This window comes from Amaranthus tricolor, chromosome 7, assembly GCF_026212465.1.
Source record: "Amaranthus tricolor cultivar Red isolate AtriRed21 chromosome 7, ASM2621246v1, whole genome shotgun sequence".
Taxonomy (NCBI): domain Eukaryota; kingdom Viridiplantae; phylum Streptophyta; class Magnoliopsida; order Caryophyllales; family Amaranthaceae; genus Amaranthus; species Amaranthus tricolor.
This window is the reverse complement of record NC_080053.1, coordinates 29,499,726-29,522,439: the sequence shown is the minus strand read 5'-3', so window position 1 is coordinate 29,522,439 and position 22,714 is coordinate 29,499,726. Positions and strand designations below refer to the sequence as shown.

Here is a 22,714-nt window from a genome sequence, read left to right as displayed (position 1 = left end):
TATTCCTCATTTGTATCACTATTTGTATTCAGTCTTTCTATTTCTCTTTGTATGTGTATGTGCATGTGTAATTGTATAATGTGATGATGGGTTTCCAAAGTGAGTAACCCTTTATATTGGTGTTAACTTTCCGTGTAACTGTGTTATATTGGTGTGAGAGACGGTCTTTTAAATGGGCTAGGCTTGAGATACGTCTTTTAAAAAGACTGTCTCTCAAGAGATTAGCTGTATACTCGATTAGCTAGCTAGCTGCACACTAAAGTTAAAAAAGTACTACACTAACTAAAATCCGAAATGTGGCTAATCGTGTAGGATGGAGGGGGTACTATCTTTGTTTTTCTTTGATGTTTTTTAGCTTTATACTCAAGATCTTTGTAGTTAATGGGCATATTGAGCCTAGCTAGTCAAGAAACCAACGCGAGTAGGTGTCAAACCAAGCCACTTTAAGCCCACTCGACCAAAATGAGGTGTTTCATATGACCATGCAGAAGGCTTAGTAATTTGAAGATAGTATAAGTTAAGCAGACATGATATAAGTTAAGCCCACTTTAAGTATTTTCTGTGAGTTTAGTGAGTAGTGTATGTGTTAAATGCGATTTTTTGTGGTTGTATTTAACAATTTTTACTTTAAATGGCTAAAAAAATACACCTAACCAAGCGCAAATATATTGTACAAAATCTCAACCTAAATTAGCCAACCAACGGGGTAAAAATATGATTAATACTTATCAACTCATGTAAACAACTGCAAACATTATATTTTTTTTAAATGTCACCAACAAACGGGAGTATAATTTTATGGTTACGGAGTAAAAATATGATTAAAATGCCACCAAAATAGTATAGATGAGGATGGTTAGGAAGACTGATGTATAGATATAATAAGTTTTGTCCTTTAATTTAGGATCAATTATCAACTACAGCTTTGATGTTTAGTCATTTTTAAATAAATAGCCGCAAAGTTTTTTTTTTACAAACAACAGCCTTCAAATTACCAAACACGACAACGATACAGCCACTTCACGGATGACCTGCTAAATGACCGTTGATCAAGGTAAATGACCTTTTGTTAGAATTATGAGTGACTTATATTCACCAAGTAATCAAAAAGATGATTAAGGTAATTAATCATTATAATTAGTAAAGGTTTTTGTGATTTGGTTTTGTTTGGGAACCATAGTACATTGTACTATTGAAAGTATTAAGCTTCTCATGTGAAGGCTAAGTGTGCAAAATTCAGTCCTAAGTGCAAGGTGCAAGAAGCTTGAAGACCGTCAGGCATACACAAAAGAGAAAAGGAAGGCAGCAGGTCACTCTGATCAAGCCGCTCGACCAGCAGCTGACCATGGCTCGACCTGGGTCACTCGAGCAAGGGGCTCGAGCGAAGGCCTCTGGATGCTTCACGTGATCTGCTGGCAGCAGGAGACGAAACCTTCCTTTATAACCTCTTATGAAATGCATAAGAGGAAAATCAAAAGAAGTAAAGAAGCATACATGATCTTGAAATTGGCAGCTAAAATTGTGATGAATCAATTAACCCAATTCAGTAATTAAATCATTCACCATGAATGCCATATCTTCAATTACTTCTTAAGATTAAAAAATTTGGTAAAAAATTATGAGAGAAATATTGTTTAAAACCCAAATTAAAACAACCCCAAAAAGCTGCTACCTTTCTTCAAATTCTCGAAAAATGCTCGTGTTTCAACCATTTTCTTTCCTTCCTGATTCTATACTAGGACTAGAGGTGTTCATTCGGGTCATCGGGTCGGTTTCGGACGGGTGTAATTCGGCTCAGTTGGTTTTCGAATCGGTAAATTTTCGGTTGTATACAACAACGGGTCATACTCGGGTCAGATCGGTTGGTTACGGGTCGGTTTGACAACGGTTGTTCGCATTATCGGGTTCAAACCGGTTTGTTATCGGTTGAAATTCGAGTCGCATGTCAATCGAGCTCGGGTTGTCATCAGTCTTACATTAGTTCGGTTTTTTCGGGCACAAATCGGGTTCGAGCTTTATTTTTCGAGTAGTTATCGGTTACAGACAACTATCGATCGGGTCAATATCAAAATAAGTTAAGAGTCGGGTTTTTAATTGATGTATGCTCATTTTATGGCAGATCAATTTATTTCAATTAGTTTATAATATATATATATATATATATATATATATATATATATATATATATATATATATATATATATATATATTATATATATATTTATATATATATATATATATATATATATATATGACTATTATTTAATAATGCATCATGTTGCTACTTTTGATAATTGATTAAATATTAAAATTCAATAATCGAAACTCGATTTGTTTGAATGAATAATAAGAATAATCTAAACTATCTCATAGGCTATTAGAATATACATTACTCTATTACTCTAATAATCGATTGTATTTCTAAGTTTGATAATTGAAACTTATTATATATAATAAAGTGAATTAGATTAATCAAGTAATCATAACCATTTTATATGATATTATGTATTTATACTTATTAGTGACCTTGAATACTTTAAAATAATAAATCTATTATGCTAATAATTCATCGTATTTAATTTAAAACTTAATAATGTTCGGAACTAGACCTATTGGAGTGAATGAAACTAATACAAACTATCTTATAGAGTTATAGTTACAGTTACAGATTATCATTGACAGTTAACTCAATGCTATTACTTATTAGTTATTAGTATTACTGAATACTGATATTGAATACTCTAAAGTAATTTATAGGCTGTTAGCCTATTAATAATCGATCGTAATTCACTTACCATAATTTGATCTATTAAAGACTTATAGTAAATGAAACTAGTACTCCACCTTTTTTGTTACTTTGAATTAAATAGCCTATATTATGCAATTTTACCAAATTCAATAATAAAAATATTTAATATTTGATATAAAATATTTATATTACTCAAATAAATTATTTTAGATTAAGATAACTAATTGTCCAATTTGATGAATATATTACTCAATTGATACATTACTTGCACAAAATGTTTTTGGTTATTTGGATAGCACACGGATAAGGTGTTTTAGCCGTTGGATTATAATGTTAATATCAGATCAGCGGTCAAGAACGTGTCACGTCATCGTCATTTGATAAAATATGGCTTAAAGTCCCTTTCTTCATCCTTTCCTCCAGCGAGTCAGCGACATTCCCAAATCCCGCCCGAATAAACCCTAACTCAACTCTCTCATCTTCATCCTCTCACTGAAACCGGCGGCCCTCTTACAATACCATCTGTTCTCCTCCAATCCGGCCGGTAGAACACGTTCATCTCCGGCAGCCTGTAGTACCGTAGGTATGAAGCTCTTGTTTTTTTTCTTTTTCTCTGTACCGTAGCAATTGTATCTGTTAGTAGCAATTTGGCATTCTTTATCTTTCAAAATGAGCTGGTAATTGGAATTAGGCACCAAGTTCTACTGTAAAACTCCTTCTTCCTTTTGATCTAACTTTGATTTGCGTTTGAGTTCTAATTTTATAATGGGCTGAATTTTATTTTATCATAGATTTTTTAGGGATGTGATTGAGAGGAATGATGAGTCCACGAGGGTTTTCCAGGCTGCCAAGTTGTGGCAGGTTTTGATTGAGATGATACATAAGAATATGAACTGGAATTGTTTTTCTGATCATTTAGAGATTAGAACGATTGGATCCAATCCCTAAATCGAAATCAAAGTTGTTCAAAGATTTACTAGATTTACCATAATTAGAATTCATATTTTATTCTTTGGATATCAAAATTGAAGTATAGATTTGCAGAATCCTAATGAAAAATAAAAAATTGTGAAAACAGAAAAATTGAAAAAAGTACCTGAGATCAAAATGTTGTTAGTTATATTCATTGTGTTGCTAGTTATATTCAATATGTTGCTAGTTCAATGCTCTTCTGTATGAAGGTTTAGTTCAATTTCTGTATGAGCTGTAATGAACAAACATTGTTGTTGCTGCACAAACCTGCTGAGCTGCTGCTGACTCTTGCTCTTATAATCTGTATGTACTGATACTAGTTAATGGCTGCAACTTATAATCTGTATGTACTTGCTATGCTGATGAATTGAACAATTAAATTGAATAACTAATCTGGATTACATGCTGTTTGACTTCATAATGCACCAATGCACAGATTGTGATCATATTTGGTTGCTCAACACAGGATTGATCTCAAGCATATTCATTCAAATCTGAACTAAGCATATTTGGTTATGTTGGATATTGATTTTTTGTAATTTTTGTTCATGTAATTTTGTAATTTTATGGTGGATATATAACTATATATAGTTGCTGATTGAATGTTAATTTTTGGGGTTAAAAACATGATATTTGTATATTTACATTAGGTGGATGTATAAGTGATGAATGTAAATTTTTGGGGTAAAAAACACTACAAGAAAACTTGTTTTTAGCAACGACTATATTTTTTTCGTTGAGAAAAATACAAGTTGTTGCGAAACCCGTTGTTGTTGCTAAATAATCGTTGCCATAAAAAAATGAGCGCGGGCTTTGAAATAATTAATATTTGTTTTTTGCAACGATACCAGTCATTGCTATAAAGCATTATTAGGTAACGCAACAACACGAGTCGTTGCGAAAAATTGTTTTATTTATTGCAACAACAATGTCATTGCAAAATATTCTTTATTTTATTTCTTCTCTCTTTTCCTTTTCTTTTAATTTGATTAAAAATAATCCTTGTTTTAATTTGATAGAACAAAGTCGTTGCAAAAACCCATATCCTAACAATTTTTTGCAACGATTCCCTAGCTCTTAAAATTAACCCACGCCTCTTTGTCAAAATTTCCCTCTCAAACCTGAAATCCCATCTCCTCTCAAACAAAGTGAAAACCCTATGCTCATCTCTTTTTCTCTGTCTAGACTTCTCCTCTACTGGGCGACACCATTTGCCCCGCCAAAGCAGGAAAGCGGCTAGTCGACCACCGTGAAAGTCAAGACCACCGGCGTGCTAGTGTTCCGATGATTTGGTGCATCAACTATTGTAAGTCGGTGTGGTCCGCTATTTCTTCGGGATTTAATTTGATCGTGCAATGACTTCAAGGTAATGTATGTATGTTTGTTCAATCCTTGTTCTTGTAGTTTCATGGATTGGAAATCATGAATCTATCTCGTTTTGGTGATCTTGACCCTAATTTCATTTCACGATTTAATTTTTTTAGGGTTAAATGTGAGGTATTTTTCCTTTGTCTTTGCTTATACATATGATTTGGATCAAAACCCTAATCTAGTGTAATTGGATGCTATTAGGGTATGTTTTTAAAGTCTTGTGAGTATATGAATCCCATTAATAATGAATTGAAACAGAAATGAATGTACTATATACCAGCCTATAATAGAAACGAATGTATTTTAGGGTTAAATGTGAGAAATTTATCCATTTATTATGTATGAATTTATCTTAAATGTTTTGTCATATGGTTCATCTCACGTGAAATTTCTCAAAGATATGATTTTTTGAGTTTATGGATTCATTCCAAACTTAACTCTTATAAGGGTGGGTAAGTTTGCTGATAGGTATATAATATATACTATATACCAGCCCCTTATGTGTGATGTATCACTAAGGAGATGAAACTATTAATTACCTTTCTGCACATGAGTTCTTTCACACAACCTGAAAATTTGGTTTTAGCAAATGTATCATAGATGGGATTCGCACATCTGTTCTTTCACACAGCCCCTTACTTGTTTTGTTTTGTTGTTCATTGGTTTCTGTCTTTGCCAATTTGTTGTGTAAATAGACTTTGTGAGTATTTATTTTAAGCTTGGTGTTACCCATAGGTATTTATCTCCATTTATCCTTTTGATAAATTATACTTCGATCCATATTTTTTATGTTGAACTTTTGTTAAAATAAATTATGTTGTTTGGTGTTGTAGTGTTTTGCTGTTGGTGTTTGTTTTTGGGCATAGCTCCTGCTATTTTGATTGCAGCTGCATATTCTGTTGTTGTGCCCTTTATTAGGTTGAGTAGTTGGTTTTAGAGTAGGTGGTAAGTGTTGGTTTTGTTTAGGTTTGAGAGAATTTTTAGTAGTTTTAGCTTTAAATCTTAGTGTTCCGTTGCAAATATATTGATTGGAGTCTGGCTAAGGTTTGGGTTGTCTGTTGCTCTGCCAAAAATGTTATTTGATTACAAATTGACAATCCCAAATAAATTTTGTTCAAAGTTGAGTGAATATTTTGTTGTTTTGGCTTTGTTTTCCACCAAGAATAAACTACAATCATTCATTTGATATTGCAATGGAAATTGTTCTCATTATTTCCTATGATTTCTTTGCTAATTTTTACAGTTTTGCAACCTAGAGGTTATCGCTTTTTTAATGTCCTGTGTACCACTATGACCAGGAAGACGTGACTAGATGATTTTCTTTATGCAGTTGAAAAGGATGTGCAAAGAGGGAGCATATTGGGGTGAATGCAAACTTTATTTTAGTGGCAATGCCATCACAAATGGTATGTTTGAAGTTCTGGATTGTAGAGGTTAATAGCAAGTTGCCACTAGTAAAAATATCATTTTGTTTCTTTTATAAGTTTTGACTTTATAAATCTATAGTCTTGATTAAATTTGGTTCTTGAATTAGGTCATGGAAGTGTTAGTGTATTTACTATAGTTTTGAAATGTCAATTGTTCGTTATTGGTATACTGTTGTTGCCTTATTGGATACACTACATGGGGTGTTTGTCGTCTGCATTGTGTTGGCAGTGGTCGAGGCTGTACTCGATGACTTGTCCTCCTCGTGAGAGTCACGTGAGGAACCTTGTACGCAGTAAATTTGCCTAGGTGGCTTCATAGCCTATACTAATAAGAACATCAAATTAAGGGACCAGATCATGAAGTGTAATTGACAGCCTATACTAAGATGTTTGGAATAATTGTAGGTTATCTGTTGAACATCAAATTATAGCTTATACTCACAACCATCCCTTGTTCTCCATCTATCAATTCTAATCAGTATTCTTTTCTTCCTCCTTTATTTTACGAACAAGATGGATTATGCTTATGAGTTTCTCAATGCATCCTTTGATTTCGATCTAGGCTTTCCCTATACACGTAATGCTTTTGTTAGTGAATATCATGCTAAATGCTTTGTTTATTATGTCTCATCAAAAAGTGTAGGGATGGTTTGATTGTGAATATCATGCTAAATGCTTTCCCTATAAAGTGCTCAATAATATTGGGGCTCATTTGATTCTTAATTACTAACAAAATTATTTGGTGTAGGCAAACATATCTTCGTTGGAAATTTTTTGTACTCAATAACAAAGTTGGTGATTGCTACAAGCATTTTGGATGCGCGATGTTTTGGGTTATGAAGTAGCTATATGTGTACTTGTAAATTTTTGGACTTTTTCAAAGTGCCTATCACTTGTAAATTTTTGCATGAAAACTTGTATATGGTAGGAGAATTATTTTGGAAAATTTGTTATCCGTTACATGTATATGAATTACGTATATTTTTGACACAATAATATTTGGGACGTGTGATATTTTGGGATACGAATTAATATATAATGATAATCGGTGATATTAGTTTAGTTGGTTATAAATTATTTATTATTTTAATTGTTTAGTTTATATATAGATTGTAGGTTGTTTCAGAAGATAACAAAGTCGTTGCGAAAAATGTGTATATTTTTTGCAACGGTAATAGTCGTTGCTAAAAACATTAATAACAAATTTTACTTAATTGTATTCCATATAGTAAAGTCGTTGCAAGATTGACTATCATGTATTGCAACAACTTGAATTGTTGTGAAAAATAGAAATTTAACAACGAAAACTGTTGTAGCTAAAAATGCAGAACATTTGGCAACGAGCTTTTTTGTTGCTAAAAACGTTGGGAGGAATTGCAACGATACTTCTTTTGCAACAATAGAACTCGTTGCAAAAAACAGATACCTTTTGCAATCACCATAGTTGTTGCTAAAACCTTTAGCTACGGCTGTACCCGCAACAATGGAATTAGTTGCAAAAAACATTTTTAGCAACGAAATCAGAGTTTTAGCAACAACTTTTTCTGTTGCTAAAAACAAGTTTTCTTGTAGTGAAACTTGATATTTATATATGTTAATTTGGTGGATGTATAAGTGATGGATGTAAATTTTTGGGGTTAAAAACTTAATATTTGTATATTTATATTTGGTCGATGTATAAGTGATGAATGTAAATTTTTGGGGCTTAAAGCTTGAAGAATTGGTGGAATCTTATTGGTTTATAAGTGATTTGCTAAAATATTTATATATAATCTTGTTTACAATCTTTCAATATTAGAAATTAGTTTTCAAATATTCAAAAAAATCATAATTAGAAAACTGAAATTGGACCGAATTTGCTAAAATTAGGTGAAAAATTGATTCGGATTTGTAACAGTTCGATTAACAATCGGTTCGGGTTGGTATCAGTTCGGGTTAAAAACAGTTCGATTAATAATCGATTCGGGTTTGTATCAGTTCGGGTTAAAAACAGTTCGATCTTAATCGGTTTTAGTCAGGTTGCATTCAGTTACGTGCATAATTCGGGTCGAATTTGACTCGGGTCGATAACTGTTCAGTTCGGGTAACATCGGTTAAGGTTTATATGTCGGTTATAAAATTCGGTTGCAGTTCGAGTTTGATTTTGCCCTTTTCGGTTATCAAACGGTTCGAGTGAACTTTCGGTTCGGGTAATTGCGGTTCGGTAAACCTAAAAAACTTACATTTTTCGGGTCGGATAATTTCCGATTCTGGGTCGGATTTTCGGGTCGGGTTAGTTTTGAACAGCTCTAACTAGGACACTTGAAACTTGTGCACATTCAAACCTGCTGCTGTCGTTCTTCAAGTGCACAAAATCTGCTGTTGTTTTAACCCTCTCAAACAACATCCTCATTTCATTCTACTGTTTTAGAAAATCCTCAAATTGATCCACTGGAATCCCTTCTTTTGAACCCAGATGTACTACCTTTTTATTCTAGCCAAATGAGCTTTACGTCATGCACCAGTGTTCCTGTGTAGGGTACCCTTCACCACTGCCTTGTCAATGGCAGAATATGCTTCGGCCATCAGTCTGTCTATTGGTGCAAGTTCTTCAGGGCTAGCATCATTCTTCTTCAACACGTCTAATGCTTCAAAAACCTGAAACATTCTATCAATAATGAATCTCTCGAGTACTCTGAACTCCTATTCTAAGCAAAACTTTGACACGCATGCGTGGTCGTGGTTTCAACTAAATGTTGGGTGCTGGACCATGAGTCGCATGATTCAGAATATGTAATCTAGGTCACGATTTCAATGTTCCGGAAAAATATGAAATTTATTTTACAGTCACAACTAGTACAACACTACAGGGCGAATCTCATAAAATTGTCATAATCTAGGATGAATTTTTCTAACACGTAAACGGCTGTTCTTCGGACATTTTCAGTAATCCATCCTTGTGGAAAGGCAGAAGAAGAAGATGGGCGAGTTGTGAGATAACAAACAATAACTATTCACACATCAGGGCATTTCTCTAAAAATGAGGTTGATTTCATTTTTGGCTTGTTGGTTAAACGAACAAAAGGACAGAGAGATGGTAGAATGTGATCGATAAATTCAACTAGGTTATCACCTAGGAAGAGGAAAGTGGACGGGTTATTTAAAAAACGACAACGCCTAAAAGTTCACATTTCTTTCAGCATTTGAGATCAACAAATTCAATCAAAGTTCTAATTAAACCGTTTGAAGTTTCCGTTTGATTGTGAAGCACCAAATTTGTTGCACTATTGGATCAAATCAAAGAAACAACCTCTATACTTAGAGTCTATGGATTTGTTTTCTTCATCTTATTTTCTCATTTACTACCCCGTCTATTATCAAGTACACAAAAACAATGGATCAAATGGACACATTTCACATAACTAATAACAAGAAACAAAACAGATACCTTCCTCATGCGGGTCTTAACCTCAGATTTGCGGGCTTTATTCCTAAGGCATCGTATCTCAGCTTGGCGTGTTCTTTTAGCTGCAGAATCGGCCTTCTTTTAAGTAGTAGCCTCACAAACAACTGAAAACCCATGTTGTTGCAATGTGCTAAAAGCCAAGCAACCTAGAATACAGATGCCATAACTTAGGTCAAACAATAATCTCGCTACTACGTGACTCAGAAATCAACAGATAGACAATAGACATCAAAAGTCAAGGAAAAATCAAGAGCTATACTAGTTCCTTGCCAGCACAATTTTACATGTTTTAAAACGGTGTTCATGTCTAACTGTCCATGTTATCTAGCACAGGTACTTGAGGCGAAGTAAAGGATGCATGAAATAGAATTTAAGAAAGGTGGAAACGAAAGAACACCACACAACATCCAGAAAACCTCTCATTGTTTATCAAATATAGAGTGTCAAGATTTGAAACACAGGTAAATAGTAATACCCTCAAAGTCTTAAAATATGGAAGCCCAAATATTTTATATACACAAAGGAAACAAAAGAGACTTGCATATACAGTAACTGTCAAGAACGTGGCTTTGTTTGGCAACGGTGTGCACAAATGCGTTAATTGGGAGCTCGGATGGGCTAGCAAAGGCTCGTATGAGCTATCAAAACTATCAGACACAAGGAGAAAGGTGATGTAGGAGATGACTGATTGGGCGACCAAAAGGATCGCTCGTGTGAGCTTTTCATGCAAGGTGGCAGTGACTGGGGCAGAAAACTTGCATAGGAGAGCAAACTGCAGGGGCCAGGATTAGGCTCAAACAAGCACGTTGAGTATTCTGGCAAGAACTTTGCTTCGGAAAGATAACCTTGTCAGAGCATCTATCATTGGCTCATTGCTATTTGTATGCGTGAGGACATTGTGGGGATCGAGGAATGAATCCTCTGACCTTTTGAGGTTTTGAAGAAGAAACTGTAACACCTACAATACCCACTACTCTCAAGACTTATCAAAGGAGGAGAAAGAGGGGTGGGTGACGGGTTAGTTCTTGGATATTATGTGATGATGTAATAATGTTTTCAATATTCTATTTTTAGATATGTGCTTAGGTGGCTTTGGTTTTATGTTTTTGGCTTTGGTGGCATTAGTGCTTTGTCTATATAAGCCCATCTTGTATTCAATAAAGGCTGTCCAGAAAAGTGAATAAGGAAATTGAGAAATAAAGAAGTTTACACAACACTCGAAGTTGTGTGGGAGTTTGCATAGCACTCTAAGCTGTGTGTTCATTCTCTTGTGTTTTCTTTAATTTAGTTGTGTGTGTGTTTGGAGTTTTTGAGACAGGGTGTGTCTCAGAAACTTGAAGCCTGAATTTATTGTGTGGTCAAGTGTGAGACTTGTTGAATGTTCATCAACCTATAAGAAAAGCTCTAAACTAAAATGAGAAGAGAGCACCACTTTAGAGGGAGAAAAATGTTGAAGATTTCTCAATTGTTGTTGGAGATAGGTAACTCAAGTTGAGAGTTTGATTATGCTAAAATTGAGTTCCCAAGGTCCCAAATACATGTGAGGGAGTAAAAAAACAATGAGAGCTAGATAGAGAGCTAAGAGTGCTTGTACTCTATGGTGTGAGCAAACAGCATTGAAGGTAATTAGGCTTGAGAGGCAAAGAACTACAAACTGATCAATTTGATGATTGAAGTGGTATCTTAAGATACCCATTACGCCCGATAGTATGATAGTTTCATGGGTTAGCCTAGTGGTATCTTAAGGTTTTTCTTTCCGCCCTTGTGACAGGGTTCAACTATCACCACCTAGTGGAAGGATTATTCCCTCTTCTCCTAGTGTAGCGATTCTCTAGCCTATTCCGAAGCTCAAAAAATACTCATTACACCACGGTGAGATTATGTGACGAATTGTTAACGGCCTAATAATCTTTCCCCTTCTTTTTCTCTGTATTTGATGTTTGCTCAAGTACATTGTCATTGCTTGTTGTTAATGCTCAATTCTCTATCTTAAGGTGCCTGATTGCGCAACATACATGATTGGTATAATTTTTTGGCTAAAAAATTTAGGTATAGCACCAGTCTGAACTATGAATTTCCACACAAAAAGTCCAGATTCAATGCCAAATTCTCTAGGGGGAAAGAAAGAAAACTCCTAAATAAACGAAAATAAGAAATTCAAGCCAACAATATAATCAAACACAAATTACAACCAAATTGAAACCACACAACAAGAAACAAAATTAAAATCGCTACATTAAAGGTACAGTCACAAAATCTATAGCTTTAAGAAACTAAAATCACAGAAGATATAAAAACTGAAATTGAAATAAATTAGAACCCATGAAACTGAATACCTTACCTTGAGAAAAAACAGATTGGGATATGTTAGTGGAGAAAGTGAGAGGCTTAAGGGATGAATTACGCAATTGGGTTGAAAAAAGAGAGAGATTTTGAAGCTTGGGTGAAAGGAATAAGCACTGAGAAGAAAGGCAAGCCATAGTTATGGCACCCATATCTCTATTTCTCCTTCCGTTTTCAAAAATGGTAACTATAGAGAGGGAAGTTCCCTTATCTGGACAATGACCATCCATGTTGAGCAACCCAGTTATTGGACCTAATACCATTATGAAATCGTTTGCTTCATGTGAATTATGGGCCTATGCATCATCATTATATCCAGTATGCGATGATCATCAAAACATCGAATAAAATAAGCTTTTTTATAAAAATTCTCAAAGTAAGCTCCGGAATTTTAATTCCCAAAAATAAGTTTCTTCGTGTCCGAGCCTAAAGTCAGGTTTGTTCACTGTTGGTAACAGCGAATAAGAGAAAAAAATTACTTTGTTCGCTGTTAGTAACAACGAACAAAAATGCCAATGTCATAATATTTGAAGGGAAAAAAAATAATAGATAATTTGTTCGTTGTTAATAACAATGAAAAAATATTTTTTTTTTTTTTTTTGGTCCCTTTAAATGTTATGACATTGTTCTTCTTTAAACATTTTTTTCTCTTATTCGTTGTTAGTAACAGTCAACAAAACTGACCTTAGGCTTGTACATGAAAATACTTATTTTGGGAATTATTTTTATAAAAAATGTTATTTTATTATCATACCTAATGTATTTTGCATACGGCATATGGTACTTATTATTAGAGTCTAAGAGCTAGGGATAAAAAAAACAGTTAACTATATACTTTTGATAGGAGATTGCGACCAATAAGTCCATATATATCACGTGAAATCACTGTTTTCATGAGTCAAATTTGAATGAAAATTCATTAGACTTAGATCTACACTCTAAATTAAAATATAGGGAAATTATCAATGGTACTCCTGTGTTTTTGCACTTTATCTTTAGCATCTCTGTATTTTTTCGATTATCAATGGTACCCCTAACATTTCATGCTAATTACAACTGTGACATTGTTCAAAGTTTTTGCCGTTAAATCCTTTTGAAAACAAACTATAGTCAGTTTAACCGTAATAAATAACGAACTGACCATGATTTGTTTTTAAAAGGATTTAACGGCAACAACTTGAATAATGTTACGGTTGTAATTAGCATGTAATACTAAGGGTACCATTAATAATCGAAAAAATATAGGGGTACCAAAAAAAAGTGCAAAAAATACAGGGATACTATTGATAATATCCTTAAAATATATATCCTAAATCAAATCCAAATTCATGAAGTCTAAAAAAGCTACACCCTTATTCAAACACTTAGTATTTTGAGTCTGTAGGGTCTAAAAATAAACTATTTATTAAGTTATAACAACTAGTAAAATTTTAAGGTTTGCTATCGAATTTGAGTCTTAAAATTTTAAATAAGCCTTAGCTTTACTATTTGAATTCAAATTTAAACTTGAATACATAAAGTCGCAAAATGATTAAACTCAAGCCATTATATTAAGTGAAATCAATCTAAGATTTGAACCTATGTCAATCTCTAAATAACAAAGAAAAAAAATTCAAGACTATTGCACATATAAGTCAAAAATTTTCAAAATGAAATTTGATAAGTTTAAAGAGCTAGAACAACAAGCTTGTAGATTTTTTCATTTCCAATTTATATGATCAAAGCAAGGGGTTAATGTTCTTTGACAAATTTTTCTATTGAAATAATAAAGTCTACTGTGAAAAGAATCTTAGAACCATGAGGGTTTCTTTATGAGCAATGACATGGTATTAGAGCACATCAAAATTAATTGTCATTTTATATAAAATGTTATTTAAAATGTCATTTTATATTCGGCGTTTGTAATTAGGTTTATTTAGCCCACTTTTCATATTATCCTTTTTGTATGTGTATAGATATGATATGATCATATGCTCTTATGAGCAATAATATAATTCAACGGTTTTATTTCTCTACTGTTAGATGATTAATATAAAATACCACAAAATCTTAAATACATACTACAAGTAATTCTTTGTACATGTGATCACTACAAGAAAAAAGCTTTTAGGCAACAAATGACAAAAGAATGGGCAACAAATTTTTTTTATCGTTGCCTATATTTAAAGTAAAGGCAACGAAAATTATTTTGTTGCACAATCAACATATAGGGCAACAAAATTTTCATTTTGTTGCAGGAACTACAATAATAGATAATAAATTTCATTTTTATTGCACAAAACAAACATTTTGTACAACAAATTTAGTTTTTGTTGTTGAATTATACATTTTGGCAACAACTTTTTTTTGGGTTGCATAATATCTATAATTTGGATAATAAAAATAATTAATTATTGTTTCTTGTATAATTTTTGTTGCAAAATACTAAAGAAAAGGAGCGAAAATTTTCCCTCTTAATATCTTTATCATTTTTCTAAAACTGTATAACTTCCCACTCCATTATCATTCATTCACACGACACCACACACACAGGCTGCTCGACTTAATACAAGAAAACGCAAAGTCCATGCTTGTTCAGTCTGCTTCAGGGCAGAAACTGTATTACTTCCCTCTAATAGCTGATTTCATTCCGATCTCCATTATTATTCACACGACCCGCCAAAGAAAACGCAAGAAACTCCATTAGAAGGAATGGATGGAGTTACAAATTGAGAGAAAACGTCAAAGAAAACGCAAGTAGATTCGGTCCACAGTCTCGAATTAATCGTCAATTAATCGGTCCACAGTCTCCATTATCACCCAGCAATTCCTTCTTCTCCTGGCTCTCAACAAAACGCAAGATTTCATTCCAATTCATTCTCAAGGCTCGAATCTTTTCATCATCAATTCACAACTCTGTTCATTCAATGGGTATGTAATTTAATCGTCTATTAAACTTTTAGGGATTTCAATTTGCTATATATTAGTCCAAAATTCGTTCCGTACTATATTAATTGGTGTCTTATTTATTGAATTAGCATAATTGTCATGGAAATTCCGTTCCATACTTTGGTAATGGTGATGTAGCTTTTTGGTGGTTTTTCTTTAATTTTGACGAGTCTCAATTTGTCATAAAGTATTTAGTAATTGATATTGTTGGATAAATTTGATAGTCGGTTGCATTAGCCATTGGGATTAGATCAATTTAGTAATTCTTCGAATGTATTTTTGTTATTGAAAAAACATATTTCTTTCGTTTCAGATAAAGTATTTTATTTATTTTCGTATAGAATTTAAGAAAATTAAGTTGATGGTTATAATTATTAAAGTTGAGTAACAATAATTAAACTTTCTAAATAAAGAAAATGAACATAAATTTGTATAGTGAAATTGCTCAAAATTAAATTAGGACAATTATTCCGAAACGGATTAAGTAATACATGTTTTTCAATCAATCAATTAATAATCAATAATCAATAATCAATAATCAATAAAATATACTAATGAAGAAGCGACTTTAGACACGTGTCACACTGTCATTAAAAATTTTTCCGTCTTTGTTCTATTATTGACAGAGAAACTTTTGATATTTAGGAATACAATCAACTCATAAAACATGTAATATTTGTTGATTGAATATAACTATATGTGATGATCTATTGAAATAATATATTTTCTTATATAATCAAAAAAATAATATACATGTAAATCTTTATTTTAACTTAGATAATAAATCATCATCATACTCTTATAATAAATAAGCTAACTAATTTGGTTATTTTTTCAACTAAATCCTTCATCTATCTATCATAGTTGATAACTTCTCAAATTTTATTTGTCTCAATTATCAATAATTACTATAAGTATGTTTTAATATTATTGTATGATAAATTATTTATTCACTTTAATAATAATAATATCTTAACAAATACAAAAATTTAATAATTAAGTTTATGTTTTAAATGATTTAATTTTATAAAATAATATCATTATTTATATTAACTCTCTAATTTTAACTAAGCCCATATTAAAGCATGAGACGATCTAGTTACGTTGTATGGGAATTTATTTATAACAATGTCATGATTGTGAATGCAAGGTACTTCAATTATTACAATATAAAATGACATAATATGGTACAATAAATACTACACCCACCTAAAATAAAACTAAAATTTTATTGGGTAAAAGTTTAAAAAAAAAACAGATTCAAAAAGGTATGCTCTTGATAATGTAGTTTTTGCCACAAGTACAATCTTTGTCGAAATTAATAAAATCGAAAAAATTGATAAATAAGTGCAATTTACGAGAAAGTAAGATAAATATATGAATGAGATGAGAAGATAAATTAAATCTACGAATGAAAATTTAGTGAAAAGTATAGGTGATGGCCAAAAATAGAAAGATACTTTCTCCGTTTCAAAATACTTGCAACGTTTAACTTTTCAGACAGTTTAATGCACTACTTTAACCATTAATTTATCCAATTATGTATAATAAAAAATTATAAAAATTTGAAATTAATAATTTTTACATTAAGACAAATTAAATAAAATCTCACTTAACTATATTTTATCTTATAGATAAAAAACTATCACAAATTAAAATTGATAAAAGAATAATATCATATTTACAATATTACAAATAATTTGCAACAAAAAAAATAACAAATTCCGTAAAACATACTAAAATTGAAGATGAAGCAAAAGCCATGAAAGAGAGGAGTTGGTAGTTGGTAGTATCTTTAGAAGTGAGATTCTCCAATGACAATTGAGAATGTATTCAGAGCACGCGGCTGATAACAAACAAAATTTAGCTATGTTATTGCTGTAGTTGGACCACTTCCACTACCCTTCTTCTTCTATGTACTTAAAGCTCTCGTCACCCTTAATCATTATCATGATTTATTAACTTCAACAATGAATATTCCAATATTTTTCTCAAAATTTTAGATATACCATCATAAATTATATTTCAATGACCTCAAAAATCGTAGTGTTTTCATTTCGGATTATCATCGACTATGATTTACTGTATCAGATTTACTTTTATTTAAGTGATATTGTACATGATGTTTCTATTATGGACTATTAAAAACAACAATTTTGTAATTAGTTTATCACTAACAAGATAAGGTTGCATACATCAAACCACCAAACCACACCCTAAGTAGAAGCTGCTTAATGGTTTAGGATAAAGAATAATGAAATGTTGTTATTGATCGTTAATTCCACTAATTAAGGTTTCACCTTTAAAAAATAATTAATCAGTAAAAATTAGTTCTAATAAGTAAAAATCAATTTTAGCCGGCAAAAGTAAGTTACAATCAGTATAATCAGTTACAATTAATTTTAAAAACTATAACTCAGTTATAATTCATAATTAAAAATCAATTTCAATCGATAAAAATCCGTTTTAATTAGTAAAAATTAACAAAATTCAGTAAAATAATGTAAGTGTGTTGAAATTAGGAATACTCATTTAGTCATTTTAGGGTTCTGTTAAGGCAATTTTAAGAGCCTATAAAATGTTTCAAACCAGACTAGTTTTGCATAATTTTCAAATATCATTTTGTTTTTAAACAATACATGTTGTAAATTCAAAAAAAATACGTTGTAACAATAAAGATTTGGCTTGACATCGATAAAATAAGAAGTGTTATTTTCTAATTGATGTTATTGTAATTTATTTTGAATGTAATACGTTTTATAATTTGTCAAATAATAATATTATGTGCCATTTTAAACCATAAAAATCTGAAAGGAGCAATTGCCTCAATCAAATGTTATTAAACATGATTTTCCCTACGTGTTGAATGTAACTTTTTACTTAAATTATCAAAAATAATTGTTTTTTATTAAAATTCGAGCTTAAATAGTATAAAATATAGAGGTTTTTTTTATTTGATCTCTAAATACATGCAAAATATTATAGTGTCACTATATTCACCAAGGCATTCAAGACATTTATTATATAGATATAGAAGTAGGAGTACTCAACTTCTCCCTTTTCATAATGTTTATTGCAATGAAGAATTTCCATCTAACCTAGTAGCACTAGTACAAGCATTTACTAATTGAAGCTTCCTCTGCCACTTAGTGAATGAAAGACAAAAAGGAGGGAGAGAAATGGTTTAAATGTAATATGGTTGTTATTTTAGTCACTTTCACTCGTTCTGATTCAAGTCTTTTTTTATTTTATTCATATAATACATTATCTTTTTATTATTACCAATTAATTATTTTTTTAAAAAAATATATTTTTATTTGATTTTAATTTAAAATGACAAAATAGAATGGTGATCGTATTTAATGTAAAGTCACAAGTGTAATATTGCAAAGATATGGGAACTCTCCAAACCCTAACAGCAAACCAAAGATGTAGATATGTTAGTCGCTAAGTTAGAATTGAACTCAAAGTCTTTTTTTAAAAAGTGGAATTTACTTTCTATTCATATTTAATAATTAACTTTATTGGTTTTTTCCAATAGGCTTTAAATACATTGAAATGTAAAGGTTGATAATAGACACACTCGATAACATTGTTAAGTTTGATATTAAGTTTTATATAAATATAAATCACTAATACTATATATTAGGATAAAAATCATAACTAAGGATTCATGATTTGTGGATGTAATAAAATATAAGTATTGGACAACATATATTTTCTATATTTTAAAGAATTATTCTTATTTTTCTCGTCCAATTATATTTTTCAAATTTTATTTTTGACCATGGCTCACAGTACTCTTTGTTATTCAATTATCGCTTATATATTTAGTTTACATTTTCATCTTATCAATATATTTTTCTTACATTAAATAAATTGTATGTACCTTTTTAAAAAAATTGTAAAAAAGTAAATATAGTCATAATCATCAATCCAGTCACCTACACAAGTGAAAATTCAGGGAAGGTCGATAGCAGACATACCATACACGTACATACACCCATCAAGAAAAGGATAGAGAGGACTCGGCAAACTCAAATAATCCTCCAAAAAATGGTGCATGTAAATAGAAATATGAGTAGTATAAATCTAGGCCAGGAAATCTCCAAAATAAACATATGCAGAGACATACTAGCAATATTTAGAAAGTGTTTGACATTATACGTTGTCAATATTTTAGTTTATGTTTTTGCAATAACAAATTCATATATTGCATGCGATGCGACTGATAAAAAAACCATATTTAGCTTGTAAGTTAGTATTCCAACTTTCTTTTTAAATTTGCTATTAAAAATTATTTTTATAATTTTTAACTTTTTACTTATATTAACAAACTTAACCTCATCATATATTGCATATATTTTAGATATATGAGCATTCAAAGCATGTTTAAAATCAGTTGATCAAACCAACTCAAAAAATCAACTGAACAAATTAATAATTTTAATAAAATATTAGTTATCAGCTATTAGTCATTTGTCAAATATTTTATAATCCCTAAATGAGCTTCAATTTAAGTTACTCAGATTGTTCGCAAAATTGGAACCAAGCAAATTCAATACGTTGCAACTATCCTATGTATGTGACTGTACGATGTTTTTTTAACTAATTTGTTTCTAAAAAATAATTCAATTACTCATTGCTATTCCAAGCATTTCCAACTAGATTTAGCTTTGTACTCCTATTTAATAACAATTACTCGTTTTTATCTAGTTATTTTTAAAAATAAAATAAAAATAACTAGGTAAAAACGAGTAAAAAAATAATACGTAAAAGACAAAAGTAAAAAACAAGAACACCAACTAATAAAATATTTTTAATTTCATTCAATATAGATTTTATTAACTAATTAGTATCTCAATTTTTATAATTTTAAAATACTACATATGATTTAAAGATATTAAAAATTCAATTAATTTATATTGACGTATGGAACCAAATAAGCCAATTCATAAGCTATAAGTTGGGGGTACTACCCTACTAAATTTGGTGAAATTAAAACTTACTATAACTTGTGTTATCTTAGTAGTGGTTAAAGAATATATATATATATATATATATATATATATATATATATATATATATATATATATATATATATATATATATATATATATATATATATATATATATATGTGTGTATTTTGTAACAAACTATTCAATCTTAAGCTTTCCACTTTTTTGAAGGTAAACAAATCTTTTTTTAATTCACGTGTTGATCTTAAGCTTTTATGTAAAACTTAAATTTTTTTCGTTTTCTTGCGATGTTGGTTTTCTATATAGAGGGTCGGAATTTCTAGGTTGGGTGTTACATTTTAACTTGTTAAGTTCTTTGTTAAATTAATACTAATTTCAAACAAATTTTTGAAAAATATGTGTATAAAGGTGATTATGGCGTTTGTTTTTATGAAAAATAGATCGTCATGGTGGTTAATTATTAATGATGTAAATTTAACAAAATCTTAACTTTTACCTATCAGGTAAAAACATTAAAAATTTAAAGTTATCATGTGAATTAAAAAATATTTATCTACCACGTAAAAAAACCAAAAAATTAAAATCATCATATAAAATTTGTCATAATTCTATTAAATTGGTTCACCAATTAACCATCGATGGTATATTGTCATCGTCACTATATTCACCAAGTTATAAAAATAGTTATTATATATTAATATGTTTACTTTTTGTTTAAATTTTTTGGTTACGTGTTAATTAAAATTATAAGGGTTTTTTTTTTAATGTAAAAAGTGTAACGTTGAATCTTGTTAGTATAGAAGTTCAATGAAAAATATGTTAACACGTACAGATCGATAACACACATCCCGAAATTGTGCCGACAAACATAATATAAAAAGAGGGCTAACGCCTTAGTATCGCAAGATGGATAACGATGAATGAAGGTAAATGTTTGATAGCATTTAATGCACATCCTCAAAAGGAAATTATTTTAGAGATGGATGCTACCAATACTTTTCATACTCTCAAGCAACACCACTTGCCCACCACATTCACTCAGCCACCCAGTCGTAAAAATTTTACTAGATCTGTCAAAATGATTCAATGCAAAATTTTCAAATCAGTCATATTTTTCAATTAATTTGATTATGAAATTATGTGCTAATTTTAGATCAGTTTAAGTTTACATCCTATTTAACCAAAAATATTAAGGTGTACGTGGTTTTAATTCTTACTCCGATTGAATGGAGAAATAGAATTAAAGTCCCAATGAAAAGGCAAATGCTAAAGAATAATTGTTATATTACTATAACATATTTTGGGATCTTAATTATTAACTTAAGCTTTTGGTTAAATTGAAATATTTAAAGTGAAATATTCAGTGTTTATGTGCATCCAAACTTCTAGTCCAATAGACTCTCGTGTGTGGGAGCGTGTTAGAGTATGTAACATATCTTGAGATCTCATACCACCAGTTTAAACTTTCTGTTGAATTAGTTTCTTGACAGTAATTAGACACATGAACTTAATTTGGGTTTATTTGGATCAAGGGCTAATTTAGCTAATGACTATTGTCCTTAGCTATTTGTTTGTTTGAGCAATTGAAAAAATTGACCATTGTTGATTTTCAAGCTATTTTTGTTTGGCCATCAAGTTATAAACAATACGGAGTAATAAGGATGTGTTTGGCAAATATAATTGATATTTGATAGCCGATAGTTAATTGAAATTGATGATTTAACCAATTAATTTTAATATTTTATTTGACCCTAGACATTTTTAATTAAATTTTTTAGAAAAAAGTTTTTTCAATTGTATTGCAAACATTTTTTTTCCTAAATTTGCCACAAAATCAAGTTTCCTCACTCCTAATCCTCTATATATTTCTATCTCCTTTAAGAAGTTTTCTTAAACCTAAACAAAAAATAAGTCATTTGCATTTTCACTAAGTAATAAGAACGCCACAAACTATAATCGAAGTCGTCAAGAGAAAATTTGAAAGACAACATAATATACTTGAATCAAAAAAATTAACAAGGTTGCAACTTGTGGAATCCTCAACTGAACAAAGACCCATAACTACAACAAAAAGTTTTCAATACAAAATTAACAAATACCTAACTCTTATTCTAATTGAATGCTGAATTTAATTCGGCACATAATTAATATTTCCTCAATTTCATATTACTTGCACCAAACACATTTTTGCACAATCAATGCATTTGTCAAATCGTTTATATCTAGACTAGAATTATACATAATTAAAAATGAAAAAAATTTAATATTATAAAAATATGCAACGAGACGAATAAAACAAAATCCTACATTATGTTTTTCTTTCATATAATAACTGAAATAGTACAAAAGTTAGTTTGGTACAAGTAATAAAAAACGAATGAAATATTTAATATTTCTTATATTAATATATAAGTTAAAATACATTCTATGAGTGGGCTAATAGTGCCAAAAAAAACACATTAATTAAATTAAAACGAAGTAAAATCTAAAACAACACCA

At 30.5% G+C, this 22,714-nt stretch overlaps 1 long non-coding RNA gene and 1 pseudogene across 1 annotated transcript; one reads left to right on the top strand and one right to left on the bottom strand.

Moving 5' to 3' along the window:
- Window positions 1–4,743: 4,743 nt before the first annotated feature.
- Window positions 4,744–7,546, top strand: LOC130818067 (uncharacterized). The gene is made up of 3 exons (XR_009043918.1): window positions 4,744–5,087; window positions 6,423–6,498; window positions 7,268–7,546. It is a non-coding gene; the product is annotated as an uncharacterized LOC130818067 (long non-coding RNA).
- Window positions 7,547–8,706: 1,160 nt separating this feature from the next.
- On the bottom strand, window positions 8,707–12,514 carry LOC130818066 (30S ribosomal protein S20, chloroplastic-like; annotated as a pseudogene).
- Window positions 12,515–22,714: the final 10,200 nt, after the last annotated feature.